Below are 26,079 nucleotides of genomic sequence, written 5' to 3' on the forward strand. Positions count from 1 at the left end.
TGGGGGTGCAAGAGTCTGGGCATGTGGTGTGTGGGGGGGGGGGGCGGGGTATGTGTGGGGGGTGCCAGAGTCAGGGCAGGGGTCGTGGGGGGAGGTACAGGGGTCAGGACAGAGGGCTGGGTGGGGTGGGATTGGGGCGGGGGGTACTCCCAGCTCCCTGCCCTGAGTGGCTCACGGTAGGGGGCTGGAGGGATACGCCCTGATTCCACACCCCTTCCCCAAGGCCCTGTTCTTGCCTCTTCTCCGCCTCCTTCCTGGTCTGAGCAGTGAGGGCACTGGGGCTCCTCTTCTCCCCTCCCTCAGCAGCAGGGAGGGAGAGGAGGCGGGGCACAACGCGGCACACTGAGGGAAGAAGGAGCTTGTCTGCTGGCGGAGCCTGCCCTATGGCAGCAGCCGGTAGGACCAAGCTTCTGCCCCTGCCGGAGAGAGTGGTAGGTGGGGTGTGGAGAAGAGCGAGCTGGGCCAGGCAGGATTTTTAATGGCACGCTGCTGCCTGCCAGGGTCCTGGCTGTTGGGCCCCAGTCAGCCTGCTGCTGGGGCCAGAGGCGGCCGCAGCGTGCTATTAAAAATCAGCTTGCGTGCTGCCTTTGGCACGTGTGCCATAGGTTGCAGACCTCTGATATAGATGGTACCAAGGCATTTACCTGGAAAGCTAAATGAGCTGCAAACGTCAGCCAACATACTGCAGCATATTTTTCTTTTGTTGTTCTATTCTATTATTACATTGTGTTGCGTGCCAGTATGGCTTTCTGTGTTTGGTTGTTTTTGGTTTGTGTGGGGTTGTTTTTTGTTGTTGTTTTTCCTCCCCATGTAAATAACTTTCAGGGACTCTCTCTGGTCTATCTGGGGTAAGACCAATTGGTTCAAATAGCAACTTTGCCTGTCCGAACTGGTGCAGCTATACTGCCGGTTGTCATCAGGGTAAATACCCAGTGTAGACAAGACCAAAACTTGTTTCCTCCTGAACTCTACATTCTGCAGGATGAAATTTTCTTGTGCTTGGGTTTTCCTGTATGGCTGTACCCTACAGAAGTAATAAGCCTCAAGGAAGGGAATTGGAGTGAGATCCACCACTGCTGTAATCCTCCAACTTGGCTGTGAATTTCCATGGGTACCAGAAAGTAAGAATGTAATAATGCACAAAGTATTTAGCTGGAGGAAGAATGATGCAGGGTGTGAGAGAGTGCAAGCTTATCTGATTTCACATCACTCTCTGCAAGTCTTTAAAGAGGCCATCAATAATTAGTGAGCCCTATTGGCTTCCTGGGGACATTAAGTAATGGAATAATTCAAGCTCCTCTTGTTTCAGTGGTGCCTGTAGCTCTGAAAGCTCATTCTCTGGACTCGCACTGAAGGAGAGGCCAATCTTCAGCTGATGTGACTGTTCTTTGTGTGTTATGGGTGTTCTTTTCCCCTGCCCCTTAAGTTGTGTGGCGTGCCTCACTCTGTCCCGTCGCAGTCTGTCCCAGTTTATTGCTGAGATACTTGACGTTCAGGTTCTCAGTGGCTGCCATGACAGAAGGGTGGGCTGAATGTTTCATGGGGGGTGGTTAGGACTTGCATGCACAGTTCCTAGTTATCGCTAATGGTAGCCTGTAGCTGTCCCTGCTACAGTCTGAAAAAATATATATGCATGGTGGAGTTGATGCCTCAGGGGTCTGGTAATAAGCTGCAGGCTTTCATCTCTGCATCATGAGTTCAAATCTAGGCCAGGTCATTAGCGATCAAGAGTTGCTTTGGGTGTCAGATGTTAAATGAGTTTGCTAGTCTCACTCCACCTTACTGAAAGCATCATGGCCTTAGCTGGCTCTGTTATTGGTCACCTCAACAGAGGTGAAGGACTGAATGGGCCAGGAGACAGATCTCCCTTCTCTTGTGCAGGAGGGATACCAGGTCAGAGCTGAGGCATTTTGGCAGGCAGTGTGCATTCCCTTGCAGTGCTGCTGCTTGTGATTGGTCTGTGGGTAAACCAGAGGACTGCAGTCTGCAAGGCTGGGTTCCCTTTGTCATCTGGGGGGGTGGGGGGGAAGCTTCCATTCTTTAGGTGGGCCTCATCCACTACTCCCAGTCTTCAAATAGGCTGGGATCTTTTACCTGTGCTGCATGCTAATAAAAATAACATGGTAGCACTTCATAAATAACACTGCTTTGCACAAACCCAGAAAACCTAACTATGAATACGTAGCTTTGCTCTGGCCTGGTCTCCTATCACTCACCAGCATGGAGGCAAATCATTTTGTTCAGATTACTTAAAGGCAGAAATAAAATTGCTTGGCTTTGCCAGCTAGCAAAACTATGTGCTGCAGCTTTAACTTTGCAACATCACCCAAAATGAAACAATACGGATTCTGATTTTAAAGCTCTCACTGTCTGTGGCTTGGTTTCTCCTTTGGGCAACTTCCCTTTACATAGCTGCAAATATTAAACTCTTGAAATACTAACTTTTTCCTATGACAGCTGCTTCTGCTGGGATTATTGCTTGAGAAGGGGTGTGCATGCTGGAGTGCGTGTTTATTCTTTGACTTCGTGTCGGAGGAGATTTGAATGATTTTTTTTTAAATGGGGCTATTGAGGTCTCAGATTAGAGCAGCCCAATGCAGTCTCTTTGTAGGGGGGGGACAGCAATGCAATTTGCTATTTGTTTCATTTAAAACCTTTTATACTGTAATTAGCTCCTGCTCTTGTTTTCCACTGCTTGGTGCTGTTGTCCCTATAATGCAGTTGGATGACTACACACTTTCAGGCCTTCCTGTGCCAACGTTCTGCCCATGCTGTCTGTCAGCCTGTGGGGTTTTAAGATTTCCTGGCCCAACTCTCCCCCTTCCCTAGGTGTGAACAATTTACCATGTGCTTTCTAGCCAGAGGCCTATAGGAAAGAAAAGAGGGGTTGGTACCAACCAGGTTCAGGAGCAGTGACCTGCTGGAAGCCCATCCCTCCGCCCCTCCAACTGTTGAGATTCTTGTTGGTGATTAAATTCAACAGAACACTAAAGCATGTGCTTAAGTCCAATCAGTCTGTGCTTTGCTGGACAGAGGCTAGTCTGCTGGACTGTGTTTAGATGTGCTCTGGGCATTATTACTCTTTGCGTTGCAGTGTCACCGGGGGGCCTCAGCCAAGACCTGAGCCCCATTGTGCAAGGGGCTGCACATATACTTAGTGAGAAACAATTTCTCTGCTCCAAAGAGCCTACAGTCTAAATAGATAATATAGACAGAGGGTGGGAGAAATGAAGGATTTTCCCCCTTGTTTTATAGATGGGGAACCAAGGCACGCAGAAACTTGCGCAAGGTCATAAAAGAAGTTTGTCAGAGCCAGGAAGCGAACTCAGATTTCCAAAATCCCAGTCCACTGGCTTAACAGCAAGACGGTTCCCTGCCTGAAAAGGAGGCACCCAGTGAATATAAGCCCTTGCTCCATGTTATCTGGCTGTTGTTGGAGGAGAGCAGCCGCCGCCACCCCCCCCCCCCCCCTGCACTGCATAAGGGAGAAGAAAAATTCTGTTTAAAGAGAATTGCCACAGTGGCTAATGTCTGAGCACCTGAGGAAGTTTCCTACTCGTGCCTGGTAGTGGGTGGATTTTTTTCAAGCCCTGGACATGTGCACTCTCTGCATCCCCACCCTGGGATACAGAGGCCACCTTTTGCTTCTGCCACATTCCTCTCCCTCTGATGTTTCGTACAAGACACCTGCACTCACTGGCAATACAGTCTCTGCTCTTCCAGCTGGGCGAGGCCACTTTAGCTGCATTTTTGTTCTTCCCCCTTCCAGGCAGATTTATTAGCTGTCTCTGAGGCACTGTGAACATGAAACTGTTACTTCTAGTTCCAGCTCCCAGACAAGTTCTGCTTTGCCTATTAACTAGCATGGAAAGGGGGGTGGAAAGCCTGATCTTGGCAGAAAGCGAATACAGGATCTTGTGAGTTACTCACATCTATTTAAACAGCTCATTGTTTCTACCGTTATGGTGAAGGGAAGGGGAAAGTGAACTGTACAGTGAGCTCTCCGTGCTGGGGGAGGAAGAATGCCCAGCTCTCATTTTGCAGATGGGGGAGGGAAACTGAAGCACCAACATATTCAGTGGTCACATAGGAAATAAGTTCTAGAGAGCTGGGAATTGAACTCAGAGCTCCTCTGAACCAGTCTAGTGCCTTACCCACAAGTTCATCCTTCCTCTTTGGGTTCAAAACAGGGCTCCTGGCGAGCTCAGGCCATAACATGGGTCTGTACAGTTGTGCCTAATAGCTGATGGTGTGATCCAAGCCCATGGTTTGGTCCAACTTTGTGTGAACTGGGCCAAGCCATGTTAGAAATTGTTTTGGAGCCAGCCCCTGATGCGCGTGCACCCCCCCCTTTTTTTTCCCCTAAGGCATGGTTCTAAGTTTTTTGGGGATTGGTCTTTAGGTGCTGGCCAAACAGTATCTACAACATGGTTCGCTAAAGACCATGTCTGAACAGCACCGTCACACGTGGCTACTGTATCAATGTAGCTGGGGCCTTGGTGTGGTTTTTTTTACCAAGGCTGTTGGGATGGGGAGACAACCTGCTCAGAGGCTCACATTTTTCCACTGACATCAGTATTTGATCAGGCCTCCAGGGAGCCTTTCACTTTGAGGTGTCTGGTTTCAATCCAGCTCAGGGCATTAACGACCGGAGTTGGTTACTGTGCAGCAGGGGTTTGAGGGCTGGTGTGAAGCAAGAAGGCCCACCCGCCCACTAGCATGCCAATTGTGACTGGCACTTGTGGTCACTCTTACAGAGCAGGCAAGGATTGAAAGGGGGAACGGAGCCTGAGTACCCCTCCTTCCCCTAGAGCAGGTGGTATGAGCAGGGCCTGGCGAAGGCATTGCTGCTGTCTGTCGCATACTTATTCCGTGGCAGAAGAGATTTCAGACACCTCCGTTGTTAATCCGGCTCCTTTCACTTGTCCGATGGCCAGTGCAACTGGGCTAATGACAAAGGGGGAGGTAACATGCTAGGTACGAAGCCACCTGGAGAAATGTGCCCTGTCTAAGAAACATGCCCCGGGGTGGCTTGGTGTCTCACGAGATATGATAAAATTCCTGGCAATGTATAAAATCAGGGTTCAAACACTATCGTGCCATGAAAGACACTGGCAAGGTGGTTATCATTCTTGCACCAGTGTTGGTGGCATCAGGCATCTGGTAAATGAACCAAAGTTATTCTATGCTTGTCTAGAGGGCCCCAAGCTAAACTGTAATCGACCTCACAAGCCAGTAACGGAGAATGGAATGTATAGCAGCTAGTTATCAGTGCAACACTGATACCAGGAGGCGATAATTAGGCCTGCTTGCACCTGGCTAGAAGGAGGGGGTGGGAAAGCAGGATAACGAAGAGGGAGTAAAACAAAATAACCAGTCAAGAAAAAGTCACTAACGAGATGATTTGTTTGTTGCCAAGTATGACTTAACCTGCTTAGTGTAATTGCTGCTTTATAATGTATCCGCTATATGGGAACTATGAGAGGGGGGAGTAAAGGGGGATAAGGAGTGGGGGTAATAGAGATGCTTAGCTGAAATCATGTATAAAGAGAGAGAGCTGCTTTTATCTGGGCTGCTTGATTTGAGACGTGTCTGTCTCCGAGCATCCACCTTTTTTTGAGATCTCAAACTTTGTCTGCTTCTCCACCTTGGTGTGTTTATTGGAGCGAAGCACACCGGGCAACGAACCACTGTTGCTGCTGCCTCTGGCCCTCTGTGCCGGCAACACCAGGGCAGGGAAAAATCTAGCGTCTCACTTTATATGATGATCTGTGTCTCTCTTCCCTCCCCTCCCCTCCCCCCAAGCGTATACAGTAGCAGCTAGCTTGAAAAATGTCTTGTGTATTTCACTACCGTATTCTCTGAGCCTTTCAAGTGCACGCTCTGCACGGTCTACAGTGGGACACTTATATGCACAGAACAGGGGAAACTGCACTCTTCCAGATGAGGAAGTGAACCAGAGGCAGTCTGGCACACTGCACAAAATGGTCATTGAAGCACACTAGGAATGGGGTAGAAGGAGCAGGTGCAACAGTGCAGCTGTAGTGCCATCACTTTCAATCTTAGATACTTGTAATGGAGCCCATTACTTTAGTATCTGAGCCCCGCACAATGTATTTATCTGCCCAGCACCCCTGTGAGGTAGGGAACTGCTGTTGCCTTTCCATGCAGTGGGGATAACCTCTCTGAGCCTTAGTTAAGTGACTTGCCCAAGGTCACACAGGAAGTCTAGGGTGGAACAGAGACTTGTACCTGGGTCTCTGAAGTCTCAGGCTAGTGCCCTGATCACTGGACTGTCCTACCTTTCTACCTTCAATCTACAATAGTGCTGCAGCCCTGCAGAGTGACTTGATGTAAGCTGTGATGGGGGAAGCCTGGCTCCAAGCACATGCAGTTGCAGTGGTGCTGGTACTTGTGCATTATTGCAAGCACTCTTGTGTGTGGCTGTGGCTATAATAAGCTGTTTAAAATTTCCTACTGTTGCAGCTCCATTTGTGGTGGTGGTTGCAGTTTCAGGGTAACTGCACCTCTACCCATCTCCCTCCATGGTCCACTTCAGAAGTGCCTCATCAGGTCTACAGTCATCACCTGTCTCTGGGCAGGGACCCCATCCTGCTCTCTTCTGAGTGAAGGTTTTAAGGCTGCACATCCCCCTGCTTTACACCATCCCAAGAAAGCCAGTCTGCCTAACAGCCAGAGCCTGTGCTTTGCTTTCTCACCGAGGGCTATGAATGATATATTGTCAGCAGTTCCAGTTACCACACAACTCTTTCTATGCAAGCACCTTTATGCTTAAGGTAAAAGCATTACAGAGAAAACAAACCGACTGATGTAAACCTACCAGGAGCCACCCATCAGTTCTATGGGGCCCTAACAGGCCAAAGTCTTTCCAACCCTGCTCTAATGGCTGTCCCGTGTCTTCCTCCCGTCCCCCCCAATAGAAGGGCCTGTCCGTTTGCTGGATCAGAAAGAAGGCTCTGAGTTAGTTTAAAGGCAGACTTTTTTATGCCAAAAGCCGCCTTCCCCCCACCCCCTCTGAAGGTATTTACAACCTGACGGATTCACCTTCCACTGTTTTTTGGTTACTTCAGGAGTTCGGGTCCCCCTCCCCTCTGGAGCTGCATACAGTCCCCAGCCTACAGTGTTACATAAACTTAATGCAATATGGCTCCCAAACATATGGCATGGGATCAGTGCTAGTGCAAACAGGACACCTGAAGTTTGGAACCGTGTAATCTGACCCTCCTTCTAGCAGAGCTAAATGATGTATTGGTGGGAAGGGGCGTACATGACAGCGCCTTGTCTGAACTAGAGTTTCCAGCACTAGTATCAATGTTGCAATTTATCTAGGTACTTGTATGGCCATCTGCTGGAGTATTTGTGCCCCTCACAATTAATAGATTTTTCTCTTCACAACACCCCATTTTTACAAATAGGGAGCTGGGACAGGGTAGCCGAAACAACTTGGCCAGAGTTGCACAGGGGATCTTCGATTGGGAATTGAATCTGGGTCTCCTGAGGTCCAGTATGCTATCCAGTAACACCATCCTCCCTACCCTAGCCGTGGGAAAGCTTAAGAAAAATCGTTTTGTCTCAATGTCTGATGAAGAGGAGGGATAGTCCAGTAGGACCAAGGATGGTCAGTTGAGGGCGGGGGTGAGAGTAGGACTTGGGACACCCTGGTTTAATTATTTGCTCTGCCACAGACTCCCTGTGTGACCTTGGGCAAATCACTTTAGGTGCCTAACTCCCACTGATGTCAGTGGGAGGTAGGTGCCTAAATACCTTTTGCAGATCTTGGCCTCCCAGTATCTCCAATCCCCATCTGTAAAACTAGGATAACCGCATGGCCCTGCCTTATGGGTATTCTGAGGCTAATGCGCTAAAGATGGTGAGGTGCTTAGATACTATAGTAATGGTAGGCCAGGTAAGTACCTTAGGTCTGTTGCATTAAAGCGTGATCTCCCTTTTTGGTCGTTTCACTTCCCTCTCCGGTTTTACATTGCTCCTCCAAAACAAACCTGCATTTTAGAGACCAGGTAGGTAAGGTAATGACTTTTATTAGACCAGCTTCTGTTGGAGGAAGGGACAAGCTTTCAAGCTTCACAGAGCTCTTCCTCAAATGCTTTATGAAGCTTGAGATCTTGACGCTTCCATGAACAGAAGTTGTTCTAATAAAAGTCATTACCTCCCATTATTCAATCTGTCTCCTATCCTGGGACCAACACAGCTACAGCAACACTGTAACCATCCCACATGTAACCATCCCGCATGCTGCCCATAAGCTTCCTTTTCAGCCCATTGGTGAAAAAGCTCTCAGCCTGTGTGCATATGCAGCAGGCATTCTTGTTAGCCTGTCTCATTCAGTGGGCCTGGCTGTTTTATGGGAGCATTTTAAATCCGTTATAAACCTGTGCTTGTGCAAAATTACACTGCATTGCTCTGACCCTCGTTGGCTGGATAATCTGTGGGAACAGTCGTCTTATCACTCGGTTTGCAGTCAGAAGTTTGCTTGACCCAAGTAGCTTTTGTCTTTCAGCGTAAGTTTTGCAAAAACGGTGGAATGGGGATGCACCGACCTCTCTCCCTCCTGTTCTTTGAATGTAGTTAAGAGTGCAACGGAAGGGGCTCAGATCCTACTGTGACAAGTGCTGTAGATAAATAACCACAACCAGCCTCCAGCTCTAACCGAAGGAAGAAGTGATTTGCAGAAATATTTCAACAGATGGTCTGAATTTGGCTCTGGAAGAAAAGATGGTGTGGTGACTGCTGTGCCTGGTGTGTGGGCGTATGCATGAGCCAAGCTCTGCTCACTGTTGGAGATCCCTTTGCTGTGTGAAGGACGGGGCATGGGATGTTTGTCCCCCTCTTGGGCTTGTATAGCATTGAAGGGATGGGCATGCTTATTCAGTATCAGCAGCAGTGCAAAGGCATCCTTGAGCTGCTCCTTCCAGGCAGATCGGGTAATTCATAGTTTGGGGCAGACAGGGTGACGCTTTGCAAGTATGTGCATAGCCTGCTCAGATGGGCATATGTGTACCCAGGCACCTTGGTGTCACAACGTTCATCTGTCAGCTCAGTGCAGATGTGATACCTCCTACATATGGACTTGCTGATCCCAAAGGATCATTTAACCCAGACATACGGGTGTTGTACATTCTGATCTGCTGGAAAGTCATAACAATTTTGTTAGTCTTAACAACTTTGTGTGACACTAGTGCCTAGAACTCCCAGCTGAGATCAGGGCCCTGTTGTGTCAGGTGCTGTACAAGCACATAGTAAGACAGTCCCTGAAGCACTTGTCATGTAAATAGACATTGTGGGAGAAAGGGAGTATCAATATGCCCATTTTCCAGATGGGGGAACTGAAGCACAGAGGCTAAGTGATTTGCCTAAGGTCAGGAAGTCTGCGGCAGAGCGCCCAGTCAGTTTCCTTAACTGTGAGACCATGCTTACTCTATTGCTAACACAATTGTCTTATGAGAGCTAATATCAGATTTAATAGGGTGGTTATTGTATGCTGTAGGCCGGGTGGTGTAGAGAGTGTTTCTCAATGAGTGGACCAGTGCTGGTCCCTGAGATCTCCCTGACACAGTTTAGGAAGGCAAGTGGGTCACTGTTATCAAAAAGGTTGAGAAACCCTGGTTTAGAGGCTGCAGCACAGGGCTGGGAATTGAGAGAGCAGGGTTCTTGTGCAAGCTTTGAACAAAGGGATAATTTTGCAAAAACCCTTGAAGATTCTCAATGGTATGTGGAAATATATGTATTATGCGGAATTTATTTATTGAGAATCGGCAATCATGTCATAGACCAATTACTCTGGATGTACCTGGGGGATTGGGGGGCATTGGCCAGTACATGTGTAATTTTACACATAATAATTGTCTTATCTGATTATTGATGTGTAAAATGTGTCCCACATCTACTTTCACTCAATATACATATACAAAATGTGCTTAAAGCAAGAAAAGATCCCATATCCAGGACAGTGTGCATGTTTTGTTTGTCTGTAGCTTTTATCAAATACTGGAAATAGCTAAACAGCTTCTCTGCTTTAAAGACCACCGAAGAGACTGCTATTTCACAGCGCCTGATGTGAGAGAGAACTTCAATGAATCACTTTATGCCAGAGAGTCCAGAGTCAATTGGATTTGTGCCATTGTAGTCGCCTTGGAAATGCCAACGGTTGGCATAGAGATAGTATCCATAGGCTTCCCCGGTGTAACCACTAACCTCTTTAGGGAGGAAGTAGCCAATGCATCCCTGTTTGAAATGCTCTTAGATAGGAGCCATTTTGTTGTGTTCCTAGGCAGTGTCAGCAAATGGTGGAGATGGGAGGGGAACCGTGTGATTTGTGATGTTGGAGAAGAGCAGGTATGCTCCTGTACCCATGAAACAAAGGGCTTGGCGGACTCAATAGATTCCTGTGCCATCCTGAATCCCCACCCCTACAGCTCTATTTTCTGTTGAAGGCTAGAGCAGGTGTGGCCCCTTCTGAGAGGTGAAGAACGTTGAGGCTGCCATATTGGATCAAACCAGTGTCCTATCAAGTCCAGTGTTCCTCTCCATCAGTGGGGTGTGCCAGCTGTTTCAGAGAGAGGTGCGGTTCAGTTATGGGATAACCTACCCTGTAGGGAATCCCAAGTTCCCTTCCAACACCCAACTGCTAGAGGCTGATTCCTGAGGGTTTATACCCTTTTTGAAACTCTTGGTTGAGTTTCCTTAACCCTTACTGGTGTTACTCTGGATGCCCTTGTTATCTATATAAATGTCCAGTCCTTCTCTGAATGCTGCTGAGCTCTTGGCTTCAAAGACATCTTGTGGCAGAGAGTTCTGCAGGCAAATCATGTGTTTGCTGCTTTTCCAGGAGGACTGCTGGAGGCAGCGATCATTCTCTGCTTAACCCTGCAGTGGGAAATGCAGGCCCAATGGGCTGTCTCTGGATTTCCATTTATAAGTCCTTTTATAGAGTCCAAGCTGTGCTCCACAATACCAGAATTAGTGTTACATCTCCAGCTGGTTTCAGAGTGGTAGCTGTGTTTTAGTCTGTATCAGCAAAAACAACGAGGAGTACTTGTGGCACCTTAGAGACTAACAGCTGGAGTTATTTATATCCTGTGGCAGGCAGCACTACTTTCTATATGGCTGGTCTCATGCTTACTACAAGTACTTCCTCTAAAATGAAAAATTTAATAAAAATCTGTCCTTAGTTGCATTGAATAATTTTTTTTCCTTCAGGTTTCTTTATATTTAGCTCATAATGAGCCTCCCCACCCCCCAGAAGAAAATCTTTTTTTTTTTTTTTTCCCCTTGAGGCAGAAAGCAAGTACTAGGTTCAAAAGGCATTCCTGCCTCAGGGCTTGTCTACACTTAAAATGCTGCAGTGATGCCGCTCTAGTGCTTCAGTGAAGACACCACCTACGCTGACTGGAGGGGTTCTCTCCTCTGCGAAGGTACTCCGCCTAGCCACGGGGCGGTAGGCTAGGACAATGGGAGAATTCTCCTAGCACTGTCTGCGCTGCGGGTTAGGTCAGTTTAACTGCATCGCTCAGGAGTGGGGATTTTTCACACCCCTGAGCGATGTTACACCAACGTAATTTCCTAATATAGACCAGGCCTCAGTCTCTCTCTCATTTGGGGGTACTGTATTGACTTCAGTGGGCCTTAGAACAAGCTCTCACTTTGGAAAGCAGATCATGCAGACTGAGGGCTTGGCTACACTTAGCGCTGCACAGCGCTGCCGCAGGAGCGCTCCCGCAGCAGCGCTTTGAAGCGTGAGTGTGGTCGGAGCGCCAGCACTGGGAGAGAGCTCTCCCAGCGCTGTCCGTACTCCACCTCCCTGTGGGGATTAGCATACACTGGCGCTTTGCAGCGCCACAATTTGCAGCGCTGGAGAGGGTGTTTTTTCACACCCTGCTGCAGTGCTGCAAATCTGCAAGTGTAGCCAAAGCCTAAGACTGTCTCCTCAGGCGGTTCCAGGGGAGGAGAGCAGGTTGTGAAAAGACACCCCCCCCCGCCCCCCCCGAGCTTCTGTCTCTTTGTTGGAAGGAATGAGGGAAATCTTGGGGAGGCTATTTCTCTCTTCCTCATGAGATGAGGTAGGAGACTGCATTGCTTTTGCTCCCCCCTCCCCATGTGTATAGTGTTTTTTCCCTCTTAGGAATAACCCCTCTCCCCCGCCCCGGAGCTGTATGCTGATATAGCCATGCTGGTGCAGTTACACCTCTCTCAACTCCCCAGGTTGACACTCCTATTCCAGAATAAAGGTGGCTTTTTCCAGTTTAGCATATATGGCTTCCAAAGCGACATAAGCTAAACCAGGGAAAAAGCCCTCTTTGGCTAGAGTAAGTGTCTACATGGGAAGTTATACTGGTATAACTATACTGGTTTATCTTAAACCAGTATAACCACCTATGTAGACAAGCCTTTAATTACACTGTCCAAGCTCCCTCTGAACACTGGGCCTCAAAGGGCTGCATTGTTTGAATGTGATGGGAAGACTTTGTTCTCCCAGAGTTTCAGTGTGGTGGCTGTTGTGTTTAATATATTAACCTAGTCACACAACTCAGAAGGGCAGTTATTTTTAACAGGGCCTCTTTTCCCCACACACCCCTTTCTGGAGAAGGCACCCTATAGATCTAGGGGGACACCATTTGATTCTAAGTGTTGTGTATGGCAAGGTCACAGGCAGGTGACTTCTGATGCACCTTCTGTGGGAGCAGAATGCAAAACGTTGTAGGCCCTATATAAACAATAGCTATTTTTCTTTCTTATTTCTTGGCAAACAATTTTTTTGTAAACAAAGAGCACCCCATATAAGTATTTAAGGTCAAAGGATGTCTCCCTACCAGATCTTAACTGCTTTAAGATTGGTTAAAACTAAGGGCTTGTCTATACTTGAAGCGCTACAGCAGCAGTGCTATAGTGGTTCAGTGTAGACGCTCGCTAGAGCGACAGGAGAGGCTCTTCCGATGGGAGAGAGGAATTCTTCTGTCCGCCCAGTGCTGTCTACACCGGAGGTCGTCAGCTTGACTACGTTGCTCAGGGGTGTGGATCATGGGATGCAGCTGTGACCTTGCATGGCAATGGTAGGATTTTGCAAGGCAGGTCACAAACATAAAGATGATTGCCCTGTAAGTGCATGGTCACGCATCCCCTTTCTAGCTTTCCAGGGAAGGTCATGTAGAGTCAGTACTGGAACTGCCTCTGTTCACGAATGTACTGCGTCATACAAGTGCCCGTTCACAGTCTTGGAACTGTCATGGTCTAGATAATACTTAGTCCTGCCATGAGTGCAGGGGGCTGGACTAAATGACCTCTTGAGATCCCTTGCAGTCCTATGATTCTGTGGTATTTTATGGGAGGGTAAATGTCAGCACTTTTTTCTTTAAGATGCTTTACAATTCCTGTGCTCTGTTCCGTCTCAAGAGCTGCTATGATTTTTTTTTTTTTTTCAGGCCTACGAAGCGTCAGTTCTGTGCATAACCAGGTGCCTGTGGCAGAGCAACAAAGGGCGGGGGGACTCTTACTCCATTCAGTCTCCCAGGCCCCTAGGGACTGTACAAACATGGGCATGCTTTAGAAAGTGCTCTGTGTATGCGTTTCCTTGGAGGTGTGAAGAAATATGACCAACCTCCTCTGCTCTTCCTCCCTCCCCACTATTGCACGCACCAGGGGGAGGTGACAGCACTCAACAAATATAGCCATGGTGTGAGCAGAGCTGTCAGAAACACTCCTCTCTAGTGATGGTAGAGTTCAGGGATCTGGCTACCTCTGTGTTAGAGAGAAGAGAGGCTGCTGGGATTGCCTGCTTTTCCTGCCAGGGGAGAGGGGGTGCCAGGCCTCTGCTCAGGAAATCCTGATCTGTTTTTCAAGTCTAGGAGGCTGATATAACAATTTAATCCCCTTTCCCACCTCCTACAGATACCCAGTCCCAGGTGGGCACGTGAACTGAGGTGGGAGATCCCCCCGTTAAACAGTAGGGTTCAGTATAAAGCAGGGGTGGGAAAAATACGGGCCAGATCTGGCCCATCTAACATTTCTGTCTGGCTCACCAGGCTCTCTGGCTGCTCCCTCACGATCTCCGGGCTGCTAGAAGTCCCGTGGGGCAACAGGACGCTCAGCCGTGGCCCCACACCACTCCTGGAAGCGGCCGGCTGCTGGCACTGTGGTGGTGGTGGGAAGGCAGCTCTGCCTGCTGCTCCCACCCCCAGAACTGTCCTCACAGCTCCCCGGGCCAGAAACTGGCCCAGGGGAGCTGCGGGGGCGGTGCTTGTGGGCGTGGCCAGTGCATGGAGACCTGCTGCCCTCCTCCTCCCCCAAGGGGCGTGCAGAGATGTGTCAGCAGCCGGCTGCTTCTGGGAGTGGCGTGGGGCCATGGTATGCAGGCAGCTTGCCTGAGCGTCCCACTGTGCCACCGGCCAGGAGCCGCCTGTGGTAAGCCCCTCCCGGCCAAAACCTACACTTCACATCACCTCCTGCCCCCCACCCCCCTGCCCCAGGTCAGAACCCCCTCCTGCACCCAAACTCCCTCCAAGACCCTGCATTCCCTCCATTAATGTAGTAGAAATGTGCAGCCTGTGGTGACTTACCAAAATTCGTGGAGCGGCCCCCCTGTGAAAATTATTGCCCATCCCCTGGTGTAAGAGATTGGGATCATTGATCAAGGTCAGTTGCCCTCTGTGTCTGCATCAGCCCCCTTCCTGTTGTATGGTATCGAACCCCTGAGACTCAGACAGGTGATTGGCAGCTGGCTGCTCGATGTGGGACTCTGAGGCCCACCCGAAGCAGTACTGCAGCTTATGGTGATGACGTCCAAATGACTCTTAAATAAATAAAAGAAAATCTCTCCTCATGCAGTCCCCATTGCTGTATGTCTCCTAGTGTCCCCTAGGATCCTCTCCCTTCCCCATCTGATAACATTGCCAGGCCTCTTGGTGCTTCCATTCCCCTCTCCTTTATACCGTTTAACGGTGAAAGCTGACATGTCGGTGGCACTTCTGGGACTTGAGTGCATGTGAAGCATTGAGTCTGTGTGTGCCATGGCTGGGGAGTTGAGGGAAGAATAGTGATTTGAAACTGTTTTGACTCTCTTCTATCCCTAAATTGCCAACAAATTGACCCCCCCAAAAAAACAACCCCGTACCCCACGCAGAGTTTTGATGCTGAAAAGGGAGAAGAGCCAGAGACCCCATTCAGTGCACAAGGGATGTGGCTGTTGCTATTGCTTTATACATGGACACTGCTCTGACACTGCAGCATTAGAAAACCCTAAGGTAGACAATAAACTGCTTTGAGCTCCCTAGTTGGAGTGCATTAGAGAAGTGCAAGCTATTAGCATTATGCTGAACATCCACACACCCTGTTACGCTGATTGAAGATTAGGACCTGCCCCCAAATTGGTGGTGGTTTTGTTTTTTTTTTTTTTTAAAAAAACATGTAGGCTGCTTCTTCTCACCCCTGGGATGGGATTTTTGAAAGCGTCCAAATTATTTAGAAGCAGAAGTCCCATTGCCTTTCAAATCACTCTCTGGTAGACACCCAGGATGGGATTTCAGGGGTAGGGTCCCCCTAGGCTTTACTTAGATAGCTCTAGTTCATAGAGGCATTGTCTAGACTAGGATTAAAAGATGTAAGAGTTACCAAGTTAAATCAACCAGTTTAGCAGGTGCTGTTAAAATATAGTTGTTTTTGTCTAGAGTTTTGAAAGGCATTGGCTAGAGTGCACTAGATAACTTGATCTAATATCAGACCTTTAAATCCTAGTCTAGACAAGATTGTTTTACTTTTATGCCATTCCTCGATACCACTCACGACTGGGTTTGTTCTGCCCTTTGCCTAGGTCACACGAGGATTGTTTGAATTAATATAATTTGTACATGCCTTATTAGGTCAGTAAAGCACACACAAACGTGTGTCTTAGTAGCCAGGTTAAGCAGATCCTATTGCCTAATAATGACATCCTCTTCTCTGCTTGGCAGGAGTGCACACCAGTTGTTCCTGCCAGACATCTAGGTGGTGACTCAGGATCATCCAGTTTTGAAGGAAGTGTGTGTGTGTGTGTGTGTGTGTGTGTGAACAGAGCTCATGATTCTGGTGAAATACCAACATGTGCAAGAGAGAAAACTTTAGTGGGAATTTGCTGAATAACTAATTCACAAGATATTTCCAATAACACTTTCAATATATGTTAATAGACTTTGGTTCCTTCTGGCTTTAAATCTGATCATCTAGTCCTCCCGCAGAACACAGACCATGGGGAGGAAAAAATAAAGAAATAGTGTTTGCTTTTAAAAACTTTGAAATGAAGAGTTGAATCTTGAGCTGGCAGGGGAACAGACTAGCACGAACGATCTAATGTATCTCTTTCCATCTCTATTTACATGAGTCTGTATGCGAAGGATCATGGTCTCATTGGGCCCACAGTAAGGCCATGTCTATACTAGAAATGTTACAGCCCCACAGGTGCTGCAATGCATCTGCGTTAAACACTTACCACTGCAACACAAGGGGTTCTTCCATCCCTGTAGCAAACCCACCTCTCTGAGAGGTTTTTTTCCTTGACCTACCACTGTCTACACCAGGGCGTAGGCCAGCTTAACTACATTGCTCAGGAGTGTGAATTTTTCACACCTCCGAGCGATGGAGCTGGATCGACCCAGCTTTTTAGCATAGGCCAGGCCTGAGTTGTCAAAGTAGCCAAGAGGGTGGGCAATTTAGTGGAGGAGTTGGCTCACCAGCATTTAGTACTATAAGATAGGGTGGGGCAGAAAAAAATGCCCATCCCTTTTAGCCCCAAAAGGAAATAGAAGTGTGTTCAGTTGGGTCACATAGGGGAACATTGTTCTCGTCCACTGCAGTGGAAATTGTGTGTGTGTGTATATATATATATAGCATAGCCTGTGGTGGTGATCCTGTTGGAGAATGTCTGTTTGCAGGGATGGAGGGAAATGCCAGGTTTGGGACAAGGCAGGGAAAGATGGGTCCCAGAGATGTGGGTGAGGTTAACAAAGTATCGATCCTGTGTTCTTCTTTTGGTGCAGTGCTGCAGCAGTAGCTGAGCGTCAGAGCTCTTGCTGCCTGATTTGTAGCATTGGAATATTTGTAGCAATAGCAGAGACTATTTCTGGCATTTGGTGCTATCATTCAGCATCTGCCAAAAGGGATAACTTAGGGGGCAGAAGGTTTTTTAAGAAGGAAAATAACTTAGCCTTATACCAGACTGTAAACATCATTGTGGGCAGATGTTAATGCTTGTGAGATTCCCTGGCTCTGGCCAACAGCCAATAGGTGAGCTTCCTTTTGTACAAACTCTCTCTGCAGGGCTTCTAGCTATCCCAGTTCTGCTTATGCCCCTCAACCCTGACCTGCACAATCCCCTGCCCTGGTCCCCCTCCCACAGCTCTGCCAAAGCACCCCCAGCCATCCCATCCTACCCCCCCTCCACCAATGCACCCCAACCCTGACCAGTAGCATGCACTGCTAGTCTAACCTTAATACTCTCCTGAGGCTGTGGCTACACTTGCATTTCAAAGTGCTGCCGTGGCAGCGCTTTGAAGCGCTAAGTGTAGTCAAAGCGCCAGCGCTGTCCGTGCTCCACCTCCCTGTGGGGAATAACGGACAGCGCTGGGAGCACGGCTCCCAGCGCTGGGGCTTTGACTACACTGGCACTTTGTAGTGCCGCAATTTGCAGCGCTGCAGAGGGTGTGTTTTCACACCCTGCTGCAGCGCTGCAAATTTGTAAGTGTAGCCAAGCCCTGATTCAAGACTGCCAGTTGGGTGCTAGTAGGGCCTAAGATGGAGTCTGACGCTCATGACCATTTGTAGTTAAACCCAAGACTACAGAGGTGAAAGGCTGGTGCATCGAGCCAGTGCCTCTCTATGGAAGCTTACTGGAGAGCACGTAGCCCTGAGAAGCCATTCTGAGGGCGTTAGGCACTGCTCCTGATGAGATGATGCAGGGATTCCTGCCAGAAGTGAAGTTTAGTCTTCTCGATGGGGCCTCTGAAGGCCCTGTTTTTGGAGTACAGCAGCTGGCTCTGAGCCAGGATCCTTATTTTGTCACTCATGGGGAATGAATGGGGCCTTTCATTCCTGGAGATCTCAGCTGGGTGGCAGGTCGCTTCAGCGTGTTCCCACTATAAGTAATGAACTGGGGGGAGACCTTCTTTATACCAGGCTTCTTGGGTTTTTAATGACTTGCTTTTATATCTTGATTGTATTAAAGCACTGAGGAAACTTTTTTTTTTTTTTTCTGGCTCTCATGGCCCTGCTCTTCGTATACCCCTGCCAGTAGCCCCTTGTCTGTCTTTTGGTACCCACAAGAATCGGAATAAATGGTCTAAGCCACTCACTCTGCATCTATGCCAAACCCTTCCTAAAGTAGCTAGTTAAAGGACCCCAGTCAGCTGGTGTGTCTGTGTCTATCCATTTTGGGTTTTATTCTCCATGGCCTGTCAGACCCTCTCAGAATATTGAAAAAGAAATGCCTTTTCTTAACAGCTTTGTTTTTCCATTTAGCAAACTTCAGTTTCTCCATTCACTGGCCCCCTTTCCCTTCAAGCTTCTCATAAATTTCAAGCCACAATGGTTCTCTTTGTTTTGTTTAGCTCCTGGCTTGTGTACTGGGACAACACTGGGAATGGGGTTGGTTAGTTCTGCTCCCTCTGTTGGATAATCAGGCACAAAATAATGTAGGACCAATATAAACTTTTTTTTTGGCTACCCTTTTAACAAATTTCATCTCTTGGCAACAATAGTGAATTAAATATATTTATATTTTAAAATCACCATGGTTGCCAAGAAATGGAAAAGTAATATGTATTAGGTTTTGCAATTCAGAGGACTTTCCTTACTGTTCTTAATTGCTTTAAGGTTGGTTTAAAACAAAATGCGGTGCTTCAACTTCTGGTGCTGTGTTACAGCTCTGACCTTGCGTCACAATGTGTCTGAGGATTTTGCAAGAAGAAATGCACGTGAAATGTCCTGCTGGCTCTGCAACGCTATGGTCATGTATCATTTCTAGCTTTCCTGTAAGTCACACATTGGGTCAATATTGGAATTGCCTTTGTACATGAATGGCACAACCTTTGTGTCTATTGCTCTAAGAATTATGATGCATGTTACAGTAGCATCAAATAAATAAATAGAGACACCGACCAAAACCAGGGTTCTGTTGTAGGAGGTGCTGTACATACACACAATAAGGGACCATCTGTGCCCTGAAGAGCTTACAGCCTAAATAGACAAAACATAGGATGAGAGGAGAAAAAGTGACTTGCCCAAAGTCACACAGCAAGTCATTAGCAGAGCAAAGAATAAAACCCACATCTCCAGAGACCTAGTCTATCTTATCCATTGGACCAAACTGCCTTGCCAAGAATTTTTTTTTTAATGCTTCTCCTAGAATGTTTTTTAATGGGAGTTGGCACAGGTTCCGTAAGTCTTCATAATTCTAGCAACATTTCTTTTTTTGCGAGAGACGCTGTGAATATTTTTACACCTGTCAAGTCTCGCTCATCTGAGGGAAGATGCTTTAATTTGTAAGGGAGCACTTAAAATGTCTCCCTCTTTTATGTAGCAGAACTCCGCCCTGTGAAGGTCTCGCTGAACTGCAGTCTTGCTTGTACTTATTTTTGAAAACTCCCTCCATTAAAATTCTCACTACTTGACAGCCCTGATTTCTATATATCTTCTTGGTGTCTTGGAGCTTGCCAATGCTAGCAAATAGCCCTGACATGGTAATTGGGGAAGCTGCACGGGTGGTCAGCACCAGTGCAAAGTGTTGATAAGAACAAACTGGGATTTGCACCAGTGAACTAGGGGGACAGCATTGTCTAGTGGATATTGGGGGAGTTCTGAGTTCTCATAGAACCCTGATTTCAAGGTTCTGTTTTCACCTCTGTCACTGACCAGCTGTTTGCATGCCGCCTCTTCCTCTCCCTCTGCCCCCCAACCATTTGTTATGTAGAGTATGAGCTCTTCAGGTCAGGGACTGTCTCTCACTATGGGTCTGTACAGCTCCTAGCACACCTGGGCTCTGATCTCAGTTGGGGCCCCGAAGTGCTACTGCAATACTGGTATTAATTATACCTCGGTTTAAATGCAGGTACACTAATTTCTGGCTTCTGGTTATTGGATTGGAGCAGTTTCCCAGTGCAGTCAAGCTTTTCAGGTATAGCTGGAGTTCATTTCAGATTGAGGCAGACCTGCTGTTCAGGCCTTTCTATCCTTCAGTCTGGGGAGGTATGTCTGTCCTGCAGTCACCAGGAGTGATTGCAGCTTGAGCTGGCATATCTGATCTAGCTTTTATCTATCTAGCCCACGTACTGGAGCAAAGAAGCCGGGGCAGTGTGGACTAGTTCCATGAGTTCTGAGTGGGTTTACACAGCCTGGGCTGAAACTTGAGCTGCTGTGGCTTCCAAGTTCTGGACCCCAAGCTAGGTTAGGTTTGTCAGCTCGAGCTGCAGTTAAATCCTGTGATTGCAATATAGACTTACCTCAGACTAACCAGCCTGTGGTTGCCTGGCTGATTGGATGCCTTTTACAAGCCCTGCTATGCACTCCTGCTAACCATTCTGGAATGTGGCTGGCCTGAAAGTGACTATTTTGTGCTGAAAGCAGTGAGATGACTTCCTCTGGACTGGGCTCCTCTTCCATGAGGTGCTGCTCACTGGACCACCAAAAGGGGGTTGTATTGACACATGGAGAAGTCTCAGCAAGGCCCCACATATGAAGCAACAGCAGAGACAAGTATATATCAGATAACCTCTCCCTCCTGAGTCTAAGCAGCCACTGCTTATCCTCACTAGTTCTTCTGTCTGCGCTGAGGTGAGTGGTTTATGGGGCACATGGCTCAATCTTGTCCATATAAAGAGACACTCCCGCCAACTAAGGAGAAAAGCGTTTGGTTTTTCTCAGAGGCTTTTGGGACAGTTTCTCCAAGGTGCTAAACAGCCCCAACTTTGACTGAACTCAATGGGAAGTGCTCAGGTGCTGTGCTGATAGATGCCAGTATAAGAACATGAGTATTCAGGGTGCCCTCTCTAACCCGCAGGGGGTGCTGAGCAGTTTGCTAACAAACCCATCTTTTGCAATCTGGGTCTTCCTTTAGGTCAGCCCAATCTCCCTCCTTCAATGCAGAGCTTAGTTAGATTGTAAGCTCTTTGGCTCATGGACTCTTTTTTTTTTTTTTTTTTTTCCCCTTCCTCTTTGTACAGTGCCTAGCACTGTGAGGTGATGGCCAATGGCTGGGCGGCTAGGTGCTACCACAGTACAAATAATACAAGCAGCAGAAGTTATGCAAACCATGCCCCATCTGGAATCTGTTTGCCTTGCTCGCTGCAGAAATGCCAGGGAGAAGAGGTCTTTCTTGGTTTCCTTTTAGAGAGGAAAATTACAACTCCTGGGGGGTTGGGAGGGATTGTGGGGGTATTTGGAGTGTGTCCACAGAATGGGCTCTGGAGATATGTACCTGCCATTGGTTCCTTGGATCACACAGAAGAAGGAAGAACAATCCAGTCTGAAGATTGTCTCCCGCCCACAGTGCTGACACGGCACTGTCACGGCCCTTTCCCTCTCACAGTTCTGGGCAGGGGAGAGGACCTGGTAGGTGGAATCATCAGTTTATTAACCAGTTGAGTGCTATGCACAGGAGAAATGATTCTGTCTTCATTACCCTCATAGCACATTTCATCCAGCGGTCTCAGTGCATTATAAATATCCATGAATTAAGTCTCTCAGCACCCCTATGAGGAAAGCATTCTTATTCCCCATTTTACAGACGGGGATACAGAGACCAGGATCTTCAAAAGTGACTTGATTTTTGAGGTGCCTTAATTTTTGAAGGCCCAACTTGAGATGCCTTAAAGGGGGCCTGGTCTTGTGGGGGTGCTCAGCAAATCACAACTCAATCTTTACAATCTGGGGCAGGGAGGTGAAGGGATTTGCCCAGATGACACAGTGAGTCAGTGGCAGAGATGGGATTATACTTCAGCCATTCCAGCTGCCAGTCATGTGCTCCAGCCACTGGTTTTACATGCTTAGACATCCTGGCATGTCTGAGAAGCACAAACTGAGTCTGCAGAACTGAATGCCTTTAGAACATGCAGGTTCTCAGCCTGAGGGTTGTGACCCTCTCTCCCACCCCCATGAGCACAAGACCACACTTAATTTTTTTTTCTTCTTTATGGCTAGATGGGAAGGGTGGGTCCCCTGAGACTTTTTGGTTGTAACATGGCCTGGAACAGGTTTAGGAACCCTGAGATAACAAGTCTATTTAGAGAGTGAATCAGGGAGGTGGCGGCTGGAGATCTGGACAAACTGTGACTTGCTGTTTTGCAAGCCTGGCTGTCAAAACTCAAGGCTGGAATCTGCCCCAACATCATTTCTGGCTTGGGACTGAAGGGCAGCCCTCCCCTGTGAGAGGTCAGACAGCCTGTGGGGATCGCCCATTTGACAAACGGGGGAGAAAAGCCTTGTAAAGGAGATGAGGGGGAGAGGTGCTGCAGGCCTGGTCTGTGGTAGGAACGCCATTCTTGCAGGGCTAGGGAGCAGCCTGCTGTGAGTTGCTGATTAAGCAGCATCCCTGCAGCTTGGGTAGGTAGAGGCCTTCCAGTGGCTGTGCTGCCCTCTGTTGCCCAGCAGCCAATCAGAAAGCTGCTTGGCTTAACGCCTTCCCCCTCCCCTCTACCTTCAGGGACTTTGGTCTGTATCTGCCGAAGAGCAAAGGCAGGGAGGAGAGGGGAGTGAGATTCATTCCCTGCTTTCTGTTACTTAAAGGCACAGCCTGTACAGCGATGACCAGCCTATAACCTTTGTGCTTCTGATGACGGGTGATGAGTTCACATCTGCATCCCCAACGGTATTTTATAAATGTAGCATTTGGTGTTTGCGCTGTGGAGAGGCGCAACACTGTATTGCCATCCAGCGGTTCAGGGGGCATCTGTGTTTTATTATCTAAGCCCTGTGAGGTGCCCAGCCCTGTGTGCGACTCAAACAGTCTGCTGCACAGAGCCTACAGTCTGAAAGGCAGATGGCGCGCAGGAAGGAAATACAGAGTATTTAAAGTATCAAGTGAGAGCAGTGTCTGATTCACCAGGAGCCCCCGGGAGAGATTTCTCAGCGCTAGTACACAGTGGTCTATTATACGGCGGGAGGCTAGAAGACTTCTCTCTGGAAACGTTTTCAGTTAATTTACATTCCCAAAATGTCATCGCAGTAACTGTGTGGTTGCCTTACTAGTTAGTGAAGCTTGGCAGATGTATCTGCGGCTCACTATTATTGGAAAGGACTTCACTTTGTAAAATACACAAATGGATACAGTGTAATAGGATACCATAACCACATCCCTAACTGCAGGCTTGGGATGGATTGAGAGGCATCAAGTGATGGGTCAAATCCATCCAGCCCCTAGGAATTGTGGGGATTAACCCAGGACATCCTTGCTTGGATAAATGGTGAGAGAGTGGGAGTGTGTGATCTAATTTAGTGCTAATTAGAGGTGCTGGCCTAGTAGCCCTGGAGACTGAAGGCCTCTCTCTAACCATAGCAGAAGCATCAGCAAAGTAAGGATCCCCAGAGCTGTACCCTGCAGGGAGGCAGGATGCTATGGGTAGCCCTGCCCTGAAGGTTGTTTTCTAGCTGTCCCAGCAGAGTTGGCCTCTGCGGTGACCGCTCTCACTTGTGCCAGTTGTGCTGAGCACACCTTGGAGCTGGGCTTAGATCACCACCTCGCTTCTCATGAGCCATTGCATCCTGCAGGCCCAGGCCACAGTGCTGTTGTGTGTAAAATCTTCTTACCTCATGGCTGATCCCTACACTCTCTGACTGTTCCTGCACCAGTTTCCATCTCCTCTTCCACACAGTCACTCTGAGTCTGAACACTGCTCGGTATTAAACCTACTTCCCAAGAAGGATGACATCTCTGTTCATAAGCTACAACCCCAGTGATCCAGACCTGGTTTGGATTGATTCAGCTATCTGAGTGTTAGCCCTTTCCTGACGTTCAGGTTAGTGTCTGGTTTGTACTGGACAATTAACAGGTGTCGTTGCTGATCAGAGACACACCAGCTGAGTGTGTTCAGTGGGCTAGTTCCCTCCCAAGAACTAGCTGCAAAACTTGTCTTGAGTAACCAGGGAAAATGAGTCTGGTCTCCTCCTAGTCCCAGTCTTTGCACATCACAAAACATTTTCAAATAAAGTAACAAGATTAACAATCTCTACTCAAGTGGCCCAAAGACTAAGGCTTTGTCTACACTACCAAGTTTTGTTGACAAAACTTACGTCGACACCCAAAAGTCAACAAAACAAAAATCACCAAAGGGTGTTCACACTTGCTCCCTCTGTCGACAGATCATGTCCACGTTGTGGGCACCATCATTGATAGTGTGAGAAATGCACCGTGGGTATGTTGTGGGAAGGCGGAGTTGATTGTGTGCACACATTGGGTAGCTCTGTGAGCTCTCCGTGCTGAAGAATGGCAAAGCAGCACAGCAGTTCCCCCCCACACACACCCTCCCATGACTGTAGTCTGCCTGCCTCTGTGTCCCTAGGGCCGGGCAGAACAGGAGCATTCCAATGATTTGCTCTTTGTTCCCTAAAGGGCAGCACCCTCAGCTGTCAGATACTTCCCGCAGCTTTGAAAGGGAAGGGGCGCATGCCTGCAGGGCAGCAGAGGTCAAAACACTGAGCAGAGGGATCAGGACAGGCATTGTGGGATACTGGCAGAAGCCAGCTCTGTTGACAAAACAAACAGCAGTGTCTACACTGGCTCTTCATTGAAAAAGGGAGGGGAAAGGAAAAAAGTCTCTGATGGGGTGGAAGGCTATTGTCCCCGAAACCGGGCATTTTTTCCTGACAAGTCATGTTGCCTTACACTGTGTACGCTCTCACCGTTTCGTTGCCAAAAAGCAGTTTTTGGTGACAAAACTTGATAGTGTAGACACAGCCTGAGGTTATGGTTACACTACAGCTTAAGTCAACATAAGTTATGTTACTCATGGGTGTGAATTAGCCCCCCTCCCCTTGCTACATAACTTATGCCGATTTGAGGACCAGTGTGGTCAGTGCTATGTTGGCGGGAGATCTTCTGAAGGTTGGGCTCTGGTTGGAATCCTCTTGAGCAGGGAACAGGTGTGCAGGAGAGCTTCCTTTGGTTTAAAAACTGGTTCTGTGGGTTAGTCAGATGTTTGGCGGGGGCCAGGTGCAGGCTCTGCAGAAGAGACCTTGGTGGCAAGTGCAGGTTTTGCTGATCTATTCTGCAACACCAAAAGTGGCATCTCGGCCAGGTGAGACTGCCGTCTCTGGAGAATGACTGTCTGCTGGCCTCCTCACAGTGTAAAGGTGGGTCAGATGATGCCCCAAAATTGCCAAGTGGTTCTGGGGCTCTCCACAATACACCTGGACATTAACGCACTGTCCCTTCAGCAGCGTTTGCGGGTACAGGTAGGTTCAGACAGATCAGCTGATCTTGGCCCTGTGCTTTGAATGGGCGTTGCCAAACTTGGGGATTGGTCCTGCTTTGAGCAGGGGGTTGGCCTAGATGACCTCCGGAGGTCCCTTCCAACTCTGATATTCTATGAAACTTGGCAAATCTAACAACCCTGGAGGGAAGTGAGCAGATTGGGAGCCCTCAACTCTTCAGGTGACCCGCAACTGAATCCAGGCCTGGTTAGTGTTCTAGATGGAGTAGCGGGGAATGGCCTGATGGCAGGAGCATGGGCCTGAGGGTTGGGAACTCCTGAGTGCTGACTCCACGGTGCCACTTCTGCTGCTGCCTTGTGCATGCTATTCAAGCCCTGCCACCTCATTTTACCCGTGGGAATAACCATACTTATTAACCTGTCTCCGAGGGCTGTGGTGAGAATCAGCCGGCTAGGGTTTGCTTTGAATGGGACATGCACTACACAAGTGTCTTTGATCACCTAGTAAGGTCATTGGAAGTACCTGAGGGTCCCGGCAAACTCCTGCCATTCCTGTTCCTCCCCCTTGCCTCTTTCCACATAGAGTGGTCTGTTTGCACAAAGAGCATTTGCGCACACAGTGGGCTGTGATTCAGTGATAAAGCACTTTCCTTCATGT

At 48.2% G+C, this 26,079-nt stretch overlaps 2 protein-coding genes across 10 annotated transcripts in view; both read left to right on the forward strand.

Moving 5' to 3' along the window:
* The window catches only part of PIDD1 (p53-induced death domain protein 1), an 80,064-nt gene extending 71,484 nt beyond the window's left edge, over window positions 1–8,580 (forward strand). Inside the window, exon 16 of the mRNA XM_039533464.1 lies at window positions 8,540–8,580. The gene's annotated coding sequence lies outside the window, so the exon portion shown is untranslated. The remainder of the gene's footprint in view (window positions 1–8,539) is intronic.
* SLC25A22 (solute carrier family 25 member 22) overlaps window positions 1–26,079 on the forward strand; it is a 118,618-nt gene that overhangs the window by 8,744 nt on the left and 83,795 nt on the right. The gene's annotated exons all lie outside the window — the stretch shown is intronic.

This window comes from Mauremys reevesii, linkage group 4 (genome assembly GCF_016161935.1).
Source record: "Mauremys reevesii isolate NIE-2019 linkage group 4, ASM1616193v1, whole genome shotgun sequence".
NCBI classification, from domain to species: domain Eukaryota; kingdom Metazoa; phylum Chordata; order Testudines; family Geoemydidae; genus Mauremys; species Mauremys reevesii.